This window comes from Oryx dammah, unplaced genomic scaffold (assembly GCF_014754425.2).
Source record: "Oryx dammah isolate SB20612 unplaced genomic scaffold, SCBI_Odam_1.1 HiC_scaffold_25, whole genome shotgun sequence".
Taxonomy (NCBI): domain Eukaryota; kingdom Metazoa; phylum Chordata; class Mammalia; order Artiodactyla; family Bovidae; genus Oryx; species Oryx dammah.
The window spans coordinates 43,150,950-43,173,213 of NW_024070209.1; the positions used below are offsets into that span (position 1 = coordinate 43,150,950).

The window sequence follows — 22,264 nt, forward strand, 5'->3', positions numbered from 1 at the left end:
TTCTTATGAACTAGAGGTGGTGGTAGAAGTGTAGTTGCTAAATGTATGTGCTGAGATGTTGCTGGCTCTCTGAGTGCCTCTTGCCTTTAGTCTTACAGGCAACCCCCAGACCGGGTATTACCCCCATTTTCCAGGTGGAGAAAAACTTTCAGGGAGCTAAAGTAACTCACATACTAGGCCTGTAGCATTTGAAACAGTTTCACTGTGGATTGTCTAAAACATTCTCTCCTAGAGTGCCTTCTGCCTTACTGGCAGCTCCTTCACACTGAAAACAAGTGACCCCAGCTCCCTCTCTGTGGTTCTAGTCTTGTTTAATCCAACTGCCTACTTGACGTTTGTATTTGGAATATCAGTAAGTGTCACCAACTTGACATGATAGAAGCATGACTTGTGATGTAGCTCCCCAACCCACCACCAACTCCCTGCTTGCTCAGTAAATGGCACCACTGCCCACTCAAATGCACAAGCTGAGTTCTAGAAGTTATTCATCATTCCTCTTTTCCCTTCACTTCCCACATCTAATTTCATCAGCAAGTCCCATACATACGCTGTATCCATTCGCTTCTCTCCATCGCCGTAGCCTACCACTCCAGGTTAATAACATCTCCAAGGCTCCTACATGCTTCCAGCTCCCACTTCAACCTCTGTTATCCACAAAACAATTACAGTAATTTTGAAATGTGATTCAGATCACATCACTTCCCTGCTTAACACTGCAGTAGCACTTCTTCATACTGAGAATAAAACCCAATTTCCATTGCCCAGGTTTATATAGTCACATTTGGCCTAGCCCTTGGCTGCCTGTTAGGTTTCCTTTCCCTTCTTGTTACTACATTCCAGTCGCATGGTCTACCTGTTCCTCCAGTAAGTAAACTCATTCCCAACCTTTAGTTCCTTTACATTAGCTGTCCCACTGCTAAGAGAAGTTTATTATACTTCAGATTTTAGATTTCCTCCCAGGAGGCATTTCTATGTACCCAATCTGAGGTAGCTATCCAAGTCACTCATTACATCATCATAGTTTATTCCTGTACAAATCACAAATCTGACATTGTTGTTTCAATATTTTTCTATATTTGTTGGTTTGCAATTTGTCTCCAATGTCAGAAAATGAAATGCATTCAAATAGAAAAAGTAAATATACCTAATCAAGAATACTGGACTGGGTAGCCTATCCCTTCTCCAGCAGATCTTCCCAACCCAGAAATTAAACCAGCGTCTCCCTCATTGCAGGCGGATTCTTTACCAACTGAATATGAGGGAAGCTCATGTCTAATCACAGACGACATTATCTTATATATAGAAAATCCCAAGAAATCCACCAAAAAAACTATTAGAATGTACAATTAAGTTCAGGATGTCAGGACACAAGATCAATATACAAAAATCCATTTTTATACACTAGAGAAATATGAAAATAACATTTAAAAAAATCCTTTATAATAACATCAAAAATAATAAAATACTGAAGAACTAAACAAAAGAAATGTAAAACTCTTGGAGAAATACTCAGAGGTAAATCTTAACAACTTTGGATTTGGCCATGGATACTTAGGCATGACACTAAAAGCACAAGCAACAGCAACAAAAGTAGATAAATTGGGCTTTACCAGGTTGAAAACATTTGGATGCAATCAAGAAAGTGAAAAGACTGCCCATAGGATGGCAGAGTATATTTACAAATCATATATCTGATAAGGGACTTACATCCAGAATATGTAAAGAACTCTTAAAACTAAGCATTAAAAAGACAACCCACTTTTTTAAATAGTAAAGGATGTGAATAGACATTTCTCCAAAGAAAATGGCAAAACTGCTTGAAAAGATACTCAACCTCATTAGCCATCAAGGAAAGGCAAATGAAAGCCACAATGAATTACCACTTTATACCTTGTAGAATGGTTATGAGCAAAAAGCCACCTAATAATGTTCGCACTCCTGGTCAGAATGTAAAATGGCGCAGCTGTTTTGTACTTTGCAAAACAGTCTGGAAGTTCCTCAAAAAAAAAAATAAATAAATAAACAGAGTTACCACCATTTATCTACCAATTTACCCTAACAAGTATATCATTTTCTATGTAGTCTTTTCTTGTGTTTACCTGTACACTTACATATGAACAGTGCAGTATTATCTGCCTCTTTTTTTAAACAGGTGGAGAAACTAAGTCCCAGACATGGCAGTTTGTCTAAGAGGAACAGAAAAGAATGACCAGTGTGCTCTGGGTGACAGTAATACTGTGTTAAACCAGGTAACGTGTGTGAAGCACTTAAAACGTGCCTGGCCTATGTAAATGTTCAAAAGATGTGAAACATTATTAGATCATTATTATTTTGAAATAACTATATCATGCTCATTCCCATTTTTTGGCCTTACCTCATGCTGTTCCCCCCCATCTTGATTGCTCGTGTGCTTTTTGCTACCTGTTGAAGTTTTCCTCTAGCTCCAAGTCCCTACTCAACTCTAACCTCTTCCATGAATCTGCTGACCTCTCTCTTCTCTGAATTGTGTTACATTCACAACATGGCCACAGTTTAGCAGTCAGATGTTCTCACTGCTCTTGTTATTGATCTTGACTCCCTACACCTCTAATGCTGTTAGTAAAATTATATATGAAACAAGCAATACAGGGTTCACGTTTGTTCTTTTTGAACGGTGGGTTGTTGTTTTAGACTATGCTTATCTATAGATAATATATTTCCCAAATTATAAAAAATGAGGCAACCAGAAACTATTGCTCATTGAAATTATGAGAATTTCAAAAAAATTAAGAAAAAGTGAAGCTTCAGCAAGAAATGCAGACAACTGTCAAAATTATTTTATATCAGGAACAAATACTTGAGGGAAAGGGTCTCTAAAGTGTATTCATTTCTAACAATAAGTAGTGATGTGATAAGATGATAGTGTTAAAGTGTATGGAGTCCTATACTCAGGGAAGAAACATGATTTTTACCCGATAAGTAGCGTAGCTGAATTTTTGTTAAGTGACATCTATCTTTGTCCAACAAATCAGAGTCTCTCTGATGGTGGTTTTGGAGTAGGTAGGTCTAGGTTAGTATTTTTTTTTAATGAGTTTATCACTTGGGTTTTTTTTTTTTTTTTTTTTTTGTTTTTGGCTGTGCTGGGTCTTTGTTGCTGTGTACAGGGCTTCTCTAGTTTTGGTGAGCAGGGACTACTCTCTAGATGTGCTGTGAAGTCTTCTCATTGTGGTTGCTTCTCATGTTGCGGAGCACAGGCTCTAAGGGCATGTGGGCTCAGTAGCTGTGACATAGGGGCTTAGTTGCTTTGAGGCATGTGGAATCTTCCCAGACAAGGAATCGAACATGCATCCCCTGCATTGGCAGGTGACTTCTTAACCATTGGACCACCAGGGAAGTCCTAAGTTAGTATTTTTTTAAAATTATTTAAATTGGAGGCTAATTACTCTACATTATTGTGGTGGGTTTTGCCATATATCAACATGAATCAGCCACAGGTGTGTGTGTATCCCCCAACACTGAGCCCCCCTTCCACCTCCCTACTCACCCCATCCCTCTGGGTTGTCCCAGAGCACTAGATTTGGATACCCTGCTTCATGAATCGAACTTGCGCTGGTCATCTGTTTTACATATGGTAATATACATGTTTCAATGATGTTCTCTCAAATCATCCCACCCTTGCCTTCTCCCACTGAGTCCAAAAGTCTATTCTTTACATCTGTGTCTTTTTTCTCTCTTGCATATAGGTTCATCATTACCGTCTTTCTAAATTCCATATGTATGCGTTAATATACTGTATTGGTGTTTCTCTTTCTAACGTACTTCATTCCGTATAATAGGCTCCAGTTTCATCCACCCCATTAGAACTGACTCAAATGCTTTCTTTTTTATAGCTGAGTAATATTCCATTGTGTGTATGTACCACCATTTCTTATCGCTTCATCTGCCAATGGACATCTAGGTAATAGTGCTGCAGTGAACATTGGGGTACTTGTGTCTCTTTCAATTCTAGTTTCCTCAGTGTGATTGCCCAGCAGTGGGATTGCTGGCTAGTATGGCAGTTCTATTTCCAGTTTTTTAAGGAATCTCCACACTGTTCTCCATAGGGGCTATAACAGTTTGCATTCCTACTAACAGTGTAAGAGGGTTCCCTTTTCTGCACACCCTCTCCAGCATTTATTACTTGTAGACTTTTTGATGACAGCCATTCTGACCAGCGTGAGATGATACCTCATTGTGGTTTTGATTTGCATTTCTCTGATGATGAGTAATGTTGAACATCTTTTCATGTGTTTGCTAGCCATCTGTATGTCTTCTTTGGAGAAATGTCTGTTTAATTCTTTGGCCCACTTTTTGATTGGGTCACTTATTTTTCTGGTATGAGCTGCATGAGCTGCTTGTATATTTTAGAGATTAATTCTTCGTAAGTTGTTTCATTTGCTATTATTCTCTCCCATTCTGAAGGCTGCCTTTTCACTTGCTTATGGTTTCCTTCATTGTGCAAAAGCTTTTAAGTTTAATTAGGTCACATTTATTTATTTTTGCTTTTATTTCCATCACTCTGGGAGTTGGATAACAGAGGGTCTTGCTGTGATTTATGTCAGAGAGTGTTCTGCCTATGTTTTCCTCTAAGAGTTTTATAGTTTCTGGTCTTACATTTAGATCTTTAAACCATTTTGAGCTTATTTTTGTGTATGGTAGCTGGAATCAAGATTGCCGGGAGAAATATCAATAACCTCAGATATGCAGATGACACCACCCTTATGGCAGAAAGTGAAGAGGAACTAAAAAACCTCTTGATGAAAGTGAAAGAGGAAAACGAAAAAGTTGGCTTAAAGCTCAACATTCAGAAAACGATCATGGCATCTGGTCCCATCACTTCATGGGAAATAGATGGGGTAACAGTAGAAACAGTGTCAGACTTTATTTTTTTGGGCTCCAAAATCACTGCAGATGGTGACTGCAGCCATGAAATTAAAAGACGCTTACTCCTTGGAAGAAAAGTTATGACCAACCTAGGTAGCATATTCAAAAGCAGAGACATTACTTTGCCAACAAAGGTCCATCTAGTCAAGGCTATGGTTTTTTCTGTGATCATGTATGGATGTGAGAGTTGGACTGTGAAGAAGGCTGAGCGCCAAAGAATTGATGCTTTTGAACTATGGTGTTGGAGAAGACTCTTGAGAGTCCCTTGGACTGCAAGGAGATCCAACCAGTCCATTCTGAAGGAGATCAACCCTGGGATTTCTTTGGAAGGAATGATGCTGAAGCTGAAGCTCCAGTACTTTGGCCACCTCATGCGAAGAGGTGACTCTTTGGAAAAGACTGATGCTGGGAGGGATTGGGGGCAGGAGGAGAAAGGGATGACAGAGGATGAGATGGCTGGATAGCATCACGGACTCGATGGACGTGAGTCTGAGTGAACTCCGGGAGATGGTGATGGACAGGGAGGCCTGGCGTGCTGCGATTCATGGGGTCGCAAAGAGTCGGACACGCCTGAGCGACTGAACTGAACTGAACTGATGGTGTTAGAAAGTGTTCTAGTTTCAGTCTTTCACAGGTGGTTGACCAGTTTTCCCCAACACCACTTGTTAATAAAGAGCTTGTCTTTTCTCCATTGTATATTTTTGTCTCCTTTGTCAAAGATAAGGTGTCCATGTGAAAGTGAAGTCACTCAGTTGTGTCCGACTCTTTGCAACACTATGGACTGTAGCCTACCAGGCTTCTCCATCCATGGGATTTTCCAGGCAAGAGTACCAGAGTAGGTTGCCTTTTCCTTCTCCAGGGGATCTTCCCAACCCGGGGATCGAACCCAGGTCTCCCTCATTGCAGGCAGATGCCTTACCCTCTGAGCCACCAGGGTCCATAGGTGCATGGATTTATCTCTGGGCTTTCTATTTTGTTCCATTGATCTGTATTTCTGTCTTTGTGCCTGTCTCGATGACTATAGCTTTGTACTATAGTCTGAAGTCAGGGAGGTTGATTGCTCCAGTTCCATTCTTCTTTCTCAAGATTGCTTTGGCTATTTGAGGGTTTTTGTGTTTTCGTACAAAATTTTAAGTTATTTGTTCTAGTTCTGTGAAAAATACTGTTGGTAGCTTGATAGGGATTGCATGGAATCTATACATTGCTTTCAGTAGTATACTCATTTTCACTATATTGATTCTTCCAATCCATGAACATGGCATATTTCTCCATCTCTTTGTGTCATCTTTGATTTCTTTCATCAGTGTTTTATAATAATTTTTTATATACAAGTCTTTTGTTTCTTTAGGTAAATTTATTCCTAAGTATTTTAATCTTTTTGTTGTGATGGTGAATGAGATTGTTTCCTTAATTTCTCTTTCTGTTTTCTCAGTATATAGGAATGCAAGGGATTTCTGCATGTTAATTTTATATCCTGCAGCTTTACTATATTCATTGATTAGCTCTAGTAATTTTCTGGTGGTGTCTTTAGGGTTTTCTATGTAGAGGATCATGTCATCTGCAAACAGAGTTTTACTTCTTCTTTTCCAATTTGGGTTCCTTTTATTTCTTTTTCTTCTCTGATTGCTGTGGCTAAGACTTCCAAAACTATGTTGAATAGTAGTGGTGAGAGTGGGCACCCTTGTCTTATTCCTGATTTTAGAGGAAATGCTTTCAATTTTACACCATTGAAGATAATGTTTGCTGTGGGTTTGTTGTATATGGCTTTTATTATGTTGAGGTATGTTCCTTCTGTCCCTGCCTTCTGGAGAGTTTTTATCATAAATGGGTATTGAATTTTGTCAAAGGCTTTCTCTGCATCTCTTGAGATAATAATCTGGTTTTTATCTTTCAATTTGTTAATATGGTGTATCACATTGATTGATTTGCAAATATCAAAGAATCCTTGCATCCCTGGGATAAAGCCCACTTGGTCATGATGTATGATCTTTTTAATATGTTGTTGGATTCTGTTTCCTAGAATTTTGTTGAGAATTTTTGCATCTGTGTTCATCAGTGATATTGGCCTGTAGTTTTCTTTCTTTGTGGTATCTTTGTCTGGTTTTGGTATTAGGGTAATTTTTAATGGTGGCCTCATAGAATGAATTTGGGAGTTTACTTTCCTCTTCAGTTTTCTGGAAGAGTTTGAGTAGTATAGGTGTTAACTCTTCTCTAAATTTTTGGTAAAATTCACCTGTGAAGCCATCTGGTCCAGGGCTTTTGTTTATTGGAAGATTTTTGATTATAGTTTCAATTTCCATATGGGATGGGTCTGTTAAGATTTTCTATTTCTTCCTGGTTCGGTTTTGGAAGGTTATCCTTTTCTAAGAATTTGTCTGTTTCTTCCAAGTGGTCCATTTTATTGACATATAACTGCTCATAGTAGTCTATGATCTTTTGTATTTCTGTGTTGTCTATTGTGATTTCTCCATTTTCATTTCTAATTTTATTGATTTGATTCTTCTCTCTTTTTTTCTTGATGAGTCTGGCTAACAGTTTGTCTATTTTATTTATCTTCTTAAAGAACCAGCTTTTAGTTTGTTGATTTTTGCTATAGTCTCCTTCATTTCTTTCTCATTTATTTCTGCTCTGATTTTCATGATTTATTTCCTTCTACTAACTTTGGGGTTATTTTCTTCTTTTTCTAGTTTCCTTTAGGTATAAAGTTAGGTTGTTTATTTGATGTTTCTCTTGTTTCTTGAGGTAGGCTTGTATTGCTATGAAACTCCCTCTTAGCACTGCTTCTACTGAATCCCATAGATTTTGAGTTGTTGTGTTTTCATTTGTATTTGTTTCTATGTATATTTTGATTTCCTTTTTGATTATTGGTTATTCAGAAGCATGTTGTTTAGCCTCCATATGTTTGTATTTTTAATAGTTTTTTTTTCCTGTAGTTGATGTCTAATCTTACATCAACTTGTGATCAGATACATTGATATACAGATACATTGTGACCAGAAAAGATGCTTGAAACGATTTCAATTTTTAAAAATGTAACCAAGGCTAGATTTATGGCCCAGGATGTGATCTATCCTGGAGAATGTTCCTTGTGCCTTTGACAAAAAGGTGAAATACATTGTTTTTGGGCGAAACGCCCTTCAGATATCGATTAAGTCTACCTGGTCCATTGTATCATTTAAAGCTTGTGTTTCCTTGCTAATTTTCAGTTTGGTTGATCTATCCATAGATGTGACTGAGGTATTAAAGTCCCCCACTATTATTGTGTTACTGTTAATTTCTCCTTTTATACTTGTTAGCATTTGCCTTATGTATTGAGGTGCTGTTAGTATTTTTTTAAAGGTCACCAGGTGACTGTTGTGAGAGAGGTTGAAAACTTTTTTATGTGACATGCCATCTTTAAGGGACCAACACTGTAAACCTCAGCCAAAGTTGTGTTCAGGAGCATAAAAAAAATCAAGAAAGCATATATTCTGATGTTTTCAGAATATATGAAAGCATATATATTACACAATATATGTGCTGCCCACTCCAGTGTTCTTGCCTGGAAAATCCCAGGGATGGCGGAGCCTGGTGGGCTGCTGTCTATGGGGTCGCACAGAGTCGGACACGACTGAAGCGACTTAGCAGCAGCATATATGTGCTACAGTATGGTGCACTCACCAGAGTGCTGCCATAAGGTGGCACCAAAGTACAAGAAAACCATAGTTTAAGTCTCATTAAGCTTGATGCTTGCTTAGTCTTCCTTGCCAAGTACACATATGCATATTGGTTGTAGAGGGAAACAGAATATTGAGGAAAGAACTGTTAAAAGGAATTTTAGCTAAAATACATAAGGAATCCTAGAAGGCCAATGAGAAAAAGGAAGAAAAGGATTTAAAAAAAAAACAAGGAGCACCACTTAAAATATCAAGTTTAAATTTCATGCCCTTTCTTCAATACCAGAATTGCCTATTCCCATAATAGTGCTTTTATATATTTATTCTATAGGTCTGTTATGCCCATGCATGTTGTTAAACTTTTGCTACATATACTATGTATCCACAACATAAAATACTATTTAAATTTAGTATAATGAACTCATTGTATGTATCTCATTTGATTTTTTATACTCTGCATTTTTTTAGATTTATACATTTTTGAGACAGATAACTTCTATTTATTTATTTTAGCTACTCCATAGTCATCTATTCTGTGAATCTACAAAAATATGTGTTTATTTCCTGTAAATGGGCATTGAATTTATTTTTTAAATTTTATAGAAACATTTGATCATTGTCTTTGTGCATCTGTGAGTTGCACAAGTCAACTGTTCTCCAGAGTTGCCCCACCGCCTGGCCTGCTAGCATATTTGTGAAGGTCCCCATCATTTCTGCTTTGTCACCAACAGTGAAGGTTATATCAATTAGGATGACTAAATTAAGCCACAACAATCAAGAACTGGGCTTCCCAGGTGGTACTAGTGGTAAAGAACCCATCTGCCAATGCAGGAGACAAGAGGCGTGGGTTCAATCCCTGGGTGGAGAAGAGCCCCTCGAGGAGGGCATGGCAATCCACTCCATTAGATTTGGACACAACTGAAGCAACTTAGCACACGGGCACACAACTGAGAACCACCAGTGGCTTAATTCCAAAGTTTATTTCATGCTGCAACTGCAGTGCAGGTCAGCAGTAAAAGGCTATTCATCGCAGTCACTCAGGGACCTGGGCTGAGAGGATCCATCCTGACACATGGTTCTGAGAGGCAGGGACAGAGAACTAAAGGGCTTCCATTCTGGCTGTGAAAGTTTCTGCACAGAAGTGACACGCATCATTTTGCTCACATTTAATTGGCCAAAAGAAATCATGTGATCACCTCAGAATTCCAGTTTCTCTCTTGAGAGTCTGAATATTTGTGAATGGTTACCACATACTGATAGACTTTAATTTTTATCAGTTCAGTGAGTATGAAACAGTGACTTGTTATTTTTATTTGTATGTCCCTGATTATTACTGAGGTTGGGCATATATTCAGATTTTTTTGTCCATATGTGTTTACTCTTTTGAAAATTACCTGTTTTTATCCCTTGCCCACTTTTCTATTGAGTTTTTCAAATCTGATTTTGCAGTATATCTTTATAGTCTGGCTATTAATCCTTTATTGAGTCTATCTTCCAGACTGTGGCATTGCTTTCCACTTTGTTTAAGGATCCTTTGTTAATGGAATTTAACTTTAATTTGGAGCTTCCCTGGTGGCTCAGAGTAGTCATTTTTGCCAATTTTTTTTTTTTTTTTATGGTTAGTAGTTTCTGCATCTTATTTAAGAAATCCTTCCTTTGGGACTTCCCTGGTGGTCCAGTGGCTTAAGACTCTAAGCTCCCAGTGCAGGGGTCTGGGTTGAATCCCTGGTCAGGGAACTAGATTCCACATGCCACAACTAAGGGTTTGAATACTATAGCTGTAGATCCCGAATGCTGCCAAATAAATGAATATTGCTTTTTTAAAAGGAATCTTTTCTTGTTCAAAATTTATAGGAATAGTTACTAACAGAAGTTTTAAAGTTTTGTGTTTTCACACTTAGATCTTTAATCTACCTGATATTGACTTTGGCTCTGCTATAAAATGAGGATCTGATTCTTATTTTTTTCCATTTAAATATAAAATGATTTCAGCCTCATTTTTAATTTATAATGATGCCTGTCATATAGTGTCATGTTTCTGAATATGTATAAGCTTTGCCAGGATCCTACTTTTTTCACTGGTCTTTGTCTAATCCTGTGCTAGAACTACAGTGTCTAATTTACTATGGCTTTATAAAGACCTTTATATCTGATTAAGTTCAACCACCTTGTTCTATTTCTTTCTTATTTTTAAAAATAGTTCACATGGTTTAAAAATTAAAGGCTATAAAACAATTGTATGTCAGCAAATAGAAACCATATTAGGTGTTTTAATGTGCTGTGCTGTGCTGTGCTGTACTGGGTTGCTCAGTCATGTTCAACTCTTTGCAAGTTCATAGACTGTAGCCTGCCAGGCTCCTCTGTCCATGGGGATTCTCCAGGCAAGAATACAGGAGTGGGTTGCCATGCCTTCCTTCAGCAGAATCTTCCCAAGCTAGGGATTGAACCCAGGTCTCCTGCATCTCAGGCAGATTCTTTACCAGCTGAACCACCAGGAAAGCCCAAGAATACTGGAGTGAGTAGCCTATCCCTTCTCCAAGGGATCTTCCTGGCCCAGGAATTGAACCAGGGTCTCCCACTTTGCAGGCAGATTGTTTACCAGAAGAGCTTCCAGGGGAGCCCAGGTGTTTTAATAGATGGGTGTCAATACTAGAAAGCAGACAATGGAGAATTTAAAAAATGAAAAGAAGATATTGAGGTACAAGAGTATTTGCAGGTACAACCATCACCCTTAGGGCTGAGAGAACAAAGTGAAGATGTTTTCTATTTATCATTTTTCCTTTTACTTGGTGAATGGTGTGTTTTGGTCCTTTCTTTACATTAAGCTTCTCAAGTTTAACAATCTAATCTTTCATGACTTTAGATTCTGAGTCGTGTAGAAAGGTCTTTCACATTTAAAGGCTATAAGGAAATTCTCCATGCTTCCTTGTAGAATGTGTATGATTTTATTTTTCCCATTTAAGTATTTGATTCATTTGAAAGTTTTCATGGTATAATATGTGACGTATGGATGCAACTTTGTGTTTCTTTCAGATGGTTACCCAGTTTCCATGCTGACAATAAATACACATATTAGAATTCTTTCCTCCACTAGTTTGAGATGCTGAATTTTTTACACACTGAATCCTGGTTTAAGGTAATTCTAATTGCAAACCCCTCAAAGGGCTCAAGCACAATAGAAGTTTACAAACCCCCCAGAGGGCTCAAGTACAATAGAAGTTTACATGTCATTTGAGAAAATTTCAAATACATATTCTTCATTAGCAGACAGCTTCCTGAATTGGTAACTTGAGGACCCAGGCTCTTACTATCTTCTGACTCCACACTTTTTAAAATAGGCTTCCAAGAAGCCATGCTTATCAGAGGACGGGGAAGAGTCAATTACGTGTGGGCAGGCCTGGTAATGGCTTACATAACTTTGCCTCAAATTCTGTTGCTTTGAACACAATCACATGGCCTCACCTGTTTTTCCATAAATTTCTATTTTTTAATTTTTAAAAATATTTATTTTTTTTTTTGGCTACACTGGATCTTCATTGGTGCTCACAGGCTTTCTCTAGTTGCAGTGAGTGGGGGCTATTCTCTAGTTGAGATGAGTGGGCTCCTCACTGCGGTGGCAGCTCTTGTTGCAGAACACAGGCTCTAAGGACTGTGGGCTCAGTGCTGGTTGGGCTTAGCTACCCCACAGCATGTGGGATCTTCCTGAACCAGGGATTGAACCCATGTCCTCTGCATTCCAAGGTGGATTCTTAACCTCTGAACCACCAGGGAAGTCCCATAAATTTCATTTCTAATTAGTGTTTCCTGAGATTGCTAAGAGTCGGACACGACTGAGCGACTTCACTTTGACTTTTCCCTTTCATGCACTGGAAAAGGAAATGGCAACCTACTCCAGTATTCTTGCCTGGAGAATCCCAGGGACGGTAGAGCCTGGTGGGCTGCCGTCTGTGGGGTCGCACAGAGTTGGACACGACTGAAGCGACTTAGCAGCAGCAGTTGCCCTCTATGTTTTTTTTTTTTAAGATGTTTCTCATGTAGACCATTTTTTAAAGTCTTTATTGAATTTTTTACAATATTCTGTTTTATGTTTGGTTTTTTGGCCCCAAGGCATGTGAGATTGTGGCTCCCCAACCAGGAATCTTCCAATTCACCACCTGAATTGGAAGATGAAGTCTTAACCACTAGACAGCCAGGGAAGTCATTCTCTTCCTTAATCTTGTCAGAGGCTAATATATTTTATCAGGTTTTCAAAGAACCAGCTTTTAGGGGAAAAAAAAAGCCATTGGATGAAGAAATTTAAGATTATGACCCATTCTCCCTCACCCTCAGTCCCATCCCCACAAACCAAAATGTTTGACGATCAATACAGTGGCTGACTTTATTTTGGGAGGCTCCAAAATCACTGCAGATGGTGACTGCAGCCATGAAATTAAAAGACGCTTACTCCTTGAAAGGAAAGTTATGACTAACATAGACAGCATATTAAAAAGCAGACACATTACTTTGCCAACAAAGGTCCATCTAGACAAAGCTATGGTTTTTCAAGTAGTCATGTATGGATGTGAGAGTTGGACTGTAAAGAAAGCTGAGCACTGAAGAATTGATGCTTTTGAACTGTGGTGTTGGAGAAGACTCTTGAGAGTCCCTTGGACTGCAAGGAGATCCAACCAGTCCATTCTAAAGGAGATCAGTCCTGGGTGTTCATTGGAAGGACTGATGTTGAAGCTGAAACTCCAATACTTTGGCCACCTGATGGGAAGAGCTGACTCATTTGAAAAGATTGATGCTGGAAAAGATTGAGGGCAGGAGGAGAAGGGGACGGCAGAGGATGAGATGGTTGGATGGTATCACCGACACAATGGACATGGGTTTGTGTAGACTCCGGCAGTTGGTGATGGACAAGGAGGCCTGGCGTGCTGCAGTTCATGGGGTCACAAAGAGTCAGACACGACTGAGTGACTGAACTGACTGACTGACTCTTCTGAAATGCATGAGGTGAGTTACAGACCATGTTCGCTAATGTGAATAAAAGTTTTATCATTCCTAGATGATGAAATTTTAAAAAATTTAGTACAGAGAGCATTTTTTAAGAGCCCAGCTAGCAAGACTATACAATTACTTTGTAAATACATGAATTTTCCCAAATTTGCAAAGCAGTTTATAAAAGATTCTTGTCAAAACTCACCTAGCTAGCAAGCTGACAAACTATTTCTCCCCCCCTTTTTTTTTAGTTTAGAGAAATGATGTATATTGCAAAATCCTCTGTGTGTGTGTGCTTAGTCATTCAGTCATGTCTGACTCTTTGTAACACAATGGACTGTAGCCTGCCATGTTGCTTTGCCCATGGAATTTTCTTGGCAAGGATACTGGAGTGGGTTGCCATTTTCTCCTCCAGAGGATCTTCCCAACCCAGGGATGGAACCCTCAGCTCTTGTGTCTCCTGCATTGGCAGACAAATTCATTACCACTGCACCACTAACATTCCATAAACTTGTGTAATATGTGACATAGTGAAACCCATATTTTCTGTATTAAACTGTGCATTATAGAGACAGAGAGGGCCTGGACAGAGGTAAATGTAACCTGAGTATATCCTGTGATAATACTATAAAAGCTCTGTTAAAGATAATACCATAAAAGCTCTGTTAAAGAATAATTAGTATGGACTGGTCATTTCCTGTTAAACTACAATTCTGTCTATTGTATTTTTGTTTCCTATTTCATTAATGTTTGTTTTTTACTTGAACATATACAAAAAGCAACCTTTGTTCATGGATAGGTTTACAATATTATAAAGTTGTTCATTTTCCCCCAATAAGATACAAATTTAGTGTAATTACAATAAAAATGCCATGTTTTTCATGGAACTGGATGAATTGATCATGAAGTTTATATGGAAAAAAATATGCAGAAAGAGCTAGGAAAATCTTGAAAAAGAAATGAAATGTAGTGTACAGAATAGACTGGCCCTATAAGATGTGAAAGCACTCTATGAAGTCTCTACAAATGAAACTGGGTGTGGATCTACTAGAATCTAGAAATAGACTCAAGAAAATAAAGAATTTGAGTATATGACAAAGGTAGCATCTCAAGCCTACTGGGAGAGACAGACTTTTAACAAATTAAGCCTTGGGACAATTGAATATTTTGAAAATGACAGATTTGCACTGTACCTGATCATATACTTGAATAGAATCTCAAAATATCAGAGAGCTATTTATAAATAATTAAATGAAAAAAGAAGTAGAAAAAATGTGTATGAATTCCTCTATAATCTTGGAGTGGGGAAAGCAATAAAGAAAAGACTGGTGACTACTTTTTAAAATAACTTCATGGCATAAACAAAATGAATAAATAAGTCAGGAAAGATTGCAACTTGGAAAAAATATTAAAGGTTTTATTACATAGGGCTGAGGATGAGATGGCTGGTTGGCATCACAAACTCGATGGGCATGAGTTTGAGTGAACTCCGGGAGTTGGTCATGGACAGGGAGGCCTGGCATGCTGCAATTTATGGGTCGCAAACAGTCAGACATGACTGAGCGACTGAACTGAATCTCACTAATATATAATACTTATTTAAAAATCAAGATGAAAAATATAAAAGAAAAAAACTGATGAAAAAGGAACAAAATATTGGATAGACAGTTCACAGAAAAAGATATATGAATGGCCTTCAAACAAACAAATGGTGCTGAGTGTATTATAGGAGAAACGCAGCTTAAAACTGCACTGAAGTACCAATTTTCAACTTTCAAAATGACAAAAAAAAATTGAGAAGAATAAAGTGGTACTGCCTTAAGGAGGGAAATTTGGCAATGTCTAGCAAATATACCTGTGCATTTATCCTTTGACCCAGCAACGCCACTTCTGGGCTTCCCTCATAGCTCAGTCAGTAAAGAATCTGCCTGCAATGTGAGGGACCTGGGTTCAATTCCTGGGTTGGGAAGATCCCTTGGAGAAGGAAATGGAAACCCACTCCAGTATTCTTGCCTGGAGAATCCCATCGACAGAGGAGCCTGGCAGGCTACAGTCCGTGGGATCTCAAGAGTTGGACACGACTTAGCGACTAAACCAACCATGCCACTTCTAGGAAATTACTATGAAATTACATCCTGACAAATGTAAAACGATACAAAAGTAAAATTACTCCTTATAGCACTCTTCATACACAATAGCAGTAATGTGAAAACAACTCAACTGTCCATCAGCAGGGAACTGCTTGAATAAATAGGGCAGCAACAAATTAGAGCTGTCCTCTCCAGTATTCTGGCCTGGAGAGTTCCATGGACTGTATAGTCCTTGCGGTCGCAAAAAGTTGGACATGGAGCGACTTTCACTTTCAGCATATTAGAGTACTGACTACCATTACCAAGAACAAGGGCAAAGATTATTTCTCTGAATTTTTTAATGTGGTTTTTATTTATTTACTTTTGGCTGTGCTTGGTTTTCATTGCTATACAGGCTTTTCCTTTTTCTGTTTCTTTCTCTAGTGTGGTGAGTGGGGACCACTCTCTAGTTGCAGCGCACAGGCATCTCGTGGCAGTGGCTTGTCTTGTGGAGCATGGGCTCCAGTGGTTGTGAGGGCTTCAGGAGTTGTGGCACATGGCCTCACTAGAGCTCCGGGCTCTAGAGCACAGGCTCAGTAGTTGTGGTTGCTCTGAGGCATCTAGGATCCTCCCAGATCAGGTATCAAACCCATGTCCCCTGCATTGGCAGATGGACTACTCACCACTGAGCCACCAGGGAAGCCCTATTTCTGTGAATTGATGTGGGTGTATTGAGCAGAGAAGCAAGAAATGTCTACAGTAAGAGTCTTTTGTTTAGGAAATAGAAATAAGAAATTCATAGACAATTTTAAAACAGTATACTCCGTTTTACTTACCAACATATCCACATTAGTTCTACAATAAATACGTTTATTTTTGCAAAAAGAAACGGAAGACATCAATCAAAAAAAATGACAAAACTGATTATCTCATTATAATCAGATGGGGCGCAAGAATAAGGTGGAGAGATTAGGAAAAGCTAGGCTTCTCTGAGCGTAACTCTTTACATAGTTTGATTTAAAAAACAATTTTATTTTGAAATCATTATGTTGAAGGAAAAAATGGGACATGAGAGGGTGGTCATGTCCCGGGGTCTTGAGTGAGTCCCTGGGATCAGCCACCAAGTGAGGGTTCTTGACTTTGTGAAGAAAAGAATTCAAGAGCAGCCCATTGTAAAGTGAAAAGTTTGTTTAGAGAGATATATACCCCACAGACAGATTGTGGGCCATCTCAGAAGGTGAGAAAACTGGAAAAGAGAGATCGCTAAAGAAATCTTTAAAGATTATTCAATCAAATTAAGAAGCATTGTGTGGCAGATAATGTTGGGTTGCTTACCCAGCAGCCATTCCCTTCCTTCTTTGCTAATAGAATTCTAGATTTTCTCAAATGTTAAGTAGTAAGATGCTTATAAGGGAAGCCAACCCTTCACTAGCCCCAGAAGATGAATTTTGATTAGTCCAGGCTAGTAATGGTGATTCAACTTCCCTTGCCAGTGATTCATTTAAGAATGAGCAGGTGATTATGGATAATGAGAGGTAAGGGAAAGTCTGTTGTAACATTTCTGGGAAATTTTCTCTGCTATTTAAACAATAGGTGTGAGTAAGGGATGCATGCTTCTTCCCTTTCAGACCTCAGGATTTTGTAATGTCATATCATGAAGCTTGGAATTGCTGAAACCATATTGCAATCAGGAAGAAAGCCAAAAGAGGACAAAGTTGCTACACTGAAAAATGGATTTCAATTTAATGAAAGTCTTTGGCTAAACTACTTCAGGACATTTTGTGAGAACATGCTTTTTTTGTTGTTTTGTTTTGTTTCAGATAGTTGAGTTGGATTTCCTGTTACTTGCAAGCAAATACATCCTAACAGATCCAAAAGCATTCTTCACAAAAAAAAGAGGAGGTGGGTGGGGGGAGGCAAATAGTTATAAGGAATTCTGGCCAACATAGTAAATATAAAAAATGATTTCTGAAACCAATGGATTTAATCTTTTTAAAAGTTTATTTTGAAATAATTCAGAACTTACAGGAAAAAATTAGCACAGAGAATTCCCATATACACCCAGAGACTGCATTCAAGTTTTGTGAATTGTCCCAATTATATTTTTTATATTACCTATAAAGGATCCAGTCTAGATTCATGCCTTGTACTTAGCTGTCATGTCTCATCACACTCTCTCAATCTGGGACAGTTCCTGGGTCTTTGAGTTTCATGCCCTTGACATTTTTGAAGATTATAAAGCAAAGGAATTTTATAGACTGTCCTCGATTTGGATTTGTCCAGTAAACCCTCATATCCTACTAAGTGGTACAGTGGCAATTTGTACTTTGTTGGTGCTATTAAAATTTGATCATTTGAGTAAGATCATATCTTCTAATCTCCAATTCAGTTCAGTTCAGTTGCTCAGTCATGTCCAACTCTTTGTGACCCCATGAACCGCAGCACACCAGGCCTCCCTGTCCATCACCAACTCCCGGAGTTTACCAACCTCATGTCCATCGAGTTGGTGATGCCATCCAGCCATCTCATCCTGGGTCGTCCCCTTCTCCTCCTGTGCCCAATCCCTCCCAGCGTCAGAGTCTTTTCCAATGAGTCAACTCTTCGCATGAGGTGGCCAAAGTACTGGAGTTTCAGCTTTAGCATCAGTCCTTCCAAAGAACACCCAGGACTGATCTCCTCTAGAATGGACTGGTTGGATCTCCTTGCAGTCCAAGGGACTCTCAAGAGTCTTCTCCAACACCACAGTTCAAAAGCATCAATTTTTCGATGCTTAGCTTTCTTCACAGTTCAACTCTCACATCTATACATGACCACTGTAAAAACCATAGCATTGACGAGACAGACCTTCGTTGGCAAAGTAATGTCTCTGCTTTTTAATATGCTATCTAGGTTGGTCATAACTTTCCTTCCAAGGAGTAAGCGTCTTTTAATTTCATGGCTGCAATCACCATCTGCAGTGATTTTGGAGCCCCCCAAAATAAAGTCTGACACTGTTTCCACTGTTTCCCCATCTATTTGCCATGAAGTGATGGGACCAGATCTTCGTTTTCTGAATGTTGAGCTTTAAGCCAACTTTTTCACTCTCCTCTTTCACTTTCATCAAGAGGCTTTTTAGTTCCTCTTCACTTTCTGCCATAAGGGTGGTCTCATCTGCATGTCTGAGGTGATTGATATTTCTCTCGGCAATCTTGATTCCAGCTTGTGGTTCTTCCAGCGCAGCGTCTCTCATGATGTACTCTGCATATAAGTTAAATAAGCAGGGTGACAATATACAGCCTCAATGTACTCCTTTTCCTATTTGGAACCAGTCTGTTGTTCCATGTCCAGTTCTAACTGTTCTTCCTGACCAGGTTTCTTAAGAGGCAGGTCAAGTGGTCTGGTATTCCTATCTCTTTCAGAATTTTCCACAGTTTATTGTGATCCACACAGTCAAAGGCTTTGGCATAGTCAATAAAGCAGAAATAGATGTTTTTCTGGAACTCTCTTGCTTTTTTGATGATCCAGCAGATGTTGGCAATTTGCTCTCTGGTTCCTCTGCCTTTTCTAAAACCAACTTGAACACCTGGAAGTTCATGGTTATAAAGTTATTTTTCTTGTTTGTAATTGAAAGTATTTTATGTGGAAATATTTTGAAACTATACTAATATAGTTACTCATAACATTTTTATCAATTAGTATTGGAACCCACTGATTATTCTTCCTTCAGTCAACTACTACTATGATAGTTGCCAAATGGTATTTTTCTATTTCTCTCTTACTATAAGAAAAAGCTGTCTCTTATCCACATATTTGATTCATTTGTTTATTACATGCCTCCTTTTTAACTCAATGAGTTAAATAAATATCAGTTTGATGCTCAAATTATCCCAGACTTGACCAGTGGGAGCCCCATCAAGCTGGATACTGTTTCCTCTTGACATCTCCCCATCATTTATTTTTGGGACTTCCATCTTCTCAGCACAATAAGATGTTCCGAGCTCAACTTGTGTTTTCCCTGTTCCACTCTGGAATCAGAGTCTTCAAGGAAGACTGGTTCCTTTTAGTGACGAGTGGTATTTAGAAGCCAATGTCTGGGTCCTAGATGTGTTCATTTCTACTGGTATATTTCTGATTCTGGGCCCACACTGTGGTCAGAGCTAGGAAATATATATACTTTACTTCTATATTTATTTCTGTAACTATTCACCTATATTATAAACTATTAATTCACCCTGGTAATGCCAAACCCATTTCAGTACTGCAGGATTCATCTAACATTTCCCTTTTTGTTTTTGTTTCTTCCGTCTCAGTTGGTGATCAATCTGGCTACCATTATCTGAAATATATTTTCTCATGTATTGAATCACCCATGTGAGCCAATCTCCTAACCATCCCCATGCTGCCCCCACCACTCTCTCCAGTGCTGTCCTCACAATGGGTTGCGATGACCTGCTGCCGTAGTGTTATCCCTGTTGCCCTGCTCTGATCCCATCCTTATATGGAGCACCATTACATTTTCACTTGTGAAAGCAATTGATTCTGAAAATAAATAGCATGGGAACCTTTTCTTTGCTAATAAACAGATCCTATGTGAAATAATGAAATCACTCAAGTTTATTTAACTTTTTAATATTTGAATGGTGGTATTCAAAAAAGTATCCGGTCTAAAAACACTGTTGGCTTTTAAAAATACATTTAAAATATCTTGAACAGGCAATAAGAGGAGTAAATCACAAAAATATTATACAATGCAAAAGCAAGAAAACCATGTATGAAAGAAGTCTTTATATACTGTGTTTTACATACTGTGCCCACTTTGGCACCATGTATACTAAAACTAGAACTATACAGGAAAGATTAGCATGACCTCTGTGCAAAGACAACACAAACTTATGAAGAATTCTTCTATTTTGTTATACATATCTTACCATGTTAAAAAATAATAAACTAGAAAGAGTATATATTGTAACATTCCATCTAGATGAAATCTGGAAATAGGAAAAATTGAATCTATAGCAATAGATAGCAGATCAGTGGTTGCCTCATTCAGGGGAATTTGCTGCAGAGGGGCATGAGGGGAGCTATGATGGAAATTGAAATTCCATTTTGGGGTGACAGAAATGGTCTATAACTTGATTATAGTATAAATTTGTCAAACACTTGAAATGCTTTTTATTATATGTAAATTATATTTCAACTAAATTGATTTTTTAAAGTATTGAAATTCTAGAATTCTAAAGAGCTGGAAAAGATCTAAGTGTCTCCTGCTTTTTCAGATGATAAAAATTGAGGTCTAAAGAGGCGAAATCATTAGACCAACTAGTTGGAGGATAGACTTAAGTTTTCACATTTTAACTAGTTCAGTATCTTCCCGTGCCTGTGTCTTTTTTCTTGACATGACAGGATGCCTGACCAGAAAAGTACTCTGCAAAAGATCAAATTTGTGTTTTTCCTTTCATAGTACAGGTTAGGGTAGAGAATGACAGAGGGAAGCTTTACTTAGGATAGGCAAGCAGTAAGGAGCTCTGAATGTCCTGGGAGAAAGGCATAGCAGGACTTTCTGTGTTACTATAAAAAATTTTTTTAAACCGTCTCATTTTTTGGCAAGTGGTGCTTGCTGTAGAAAAAGGGAGAAATAATGGTTCTGGAACTGCTGCACATTGAATCATCCTGACCCAGCCCTCCTGTAACTGTGTGTGACCTGCTCAGTTGATTGTGAAGAGTGGGCCCTTTGGAGGCCAACTGTGGAACATCCTTGGCAAACAAACTAAGTTGTCTTCCTTGTTCAGCCTCATAGCAGGAATACAGACCTACAAGGGCCTCATCTATAAGCAGTGGACAAGCACTGCCTTTTGGATCAAGGGGGACGGCTTTCCAAAAGTGACAGTGTGAGATGAGAAACTATGGCATTAGCCAATTGATCAGTGGCATTGATCTCTAATTAAGAAGAGAACAGAGCCCACTATAACCTGCATAAGTCATTGCTTGTGATATCTGGGCAATTTATGGGGGAGTGTTCTCCAGGTCGGATATAATGGGCATCCTGCTAAAAGGGCTTTGGGTGATTAAGCAGTTGTTTGGAAGAAACAAAAGCATTGCAAATACATAGGTATTTGAGTTTGTGAAGCAGGTTATAGGAATTTTACTGGAAATGTTAATTCATCCATGCAGCAGTATTTATGAGCATGTACTTACTGTGTGTCAGTCCTGTGCTAAGAGCTAAGGATAGTGGCTACACTCCTAGAGTTTAGGGGGTAGAGATAAGATACTTCACAAAATAGACTGCTGTGCAGTGGAGAGCATGAGTTCCAAAAGGAATTCAGAGAATAGACCCCTAATCTACCCTTCAGGTGAGGGGAGGGGAGATCAGGAGATGCCTCTCCAAAGAAAGTAACATTTGAGGAATAGAGCTAAAGTAGAGGCTATTCATAGGAAAGGGATGACATTGTTCTAGGAAGGTGGAGACAGAATAAAGAAAGCCTGGAGATAGGATTTGAATCTCTAATCGAAAGGCAAGTGTAATTAGTTTGATGCACCTGGAATAGAGTCAAAGTAGCAGGAAAAGATGTGAGATGAAGCCCTGGAGACATAGGCTTTGATCCTAAGGACAAAGATGAACCACTGAAGGGTGTTAAATGAGACAGTGGCATGAATACAATGTCTTGAATATTTTTTGTT

The 22,264-nt window shown here is 38.6% G+C and overlaps 1 non-coding gene across 1 annotated transcript; it reads left to right on the forward strand.

Moving 5' to 3' along the window:
• Positions 1–20,393: 20,393 nt before the first annotated feature.
• LOC120852405 lies at positions 20,394–20,501 on the forward strand. The gene has a single exon (XR_005718574.1). It is a non-coding gene; the product is annotated as a U6 spliceosomal RNA (small nuclear RNA).
• Positions 20,502–22,264: the final 1,763 nt, after the last annotated feature.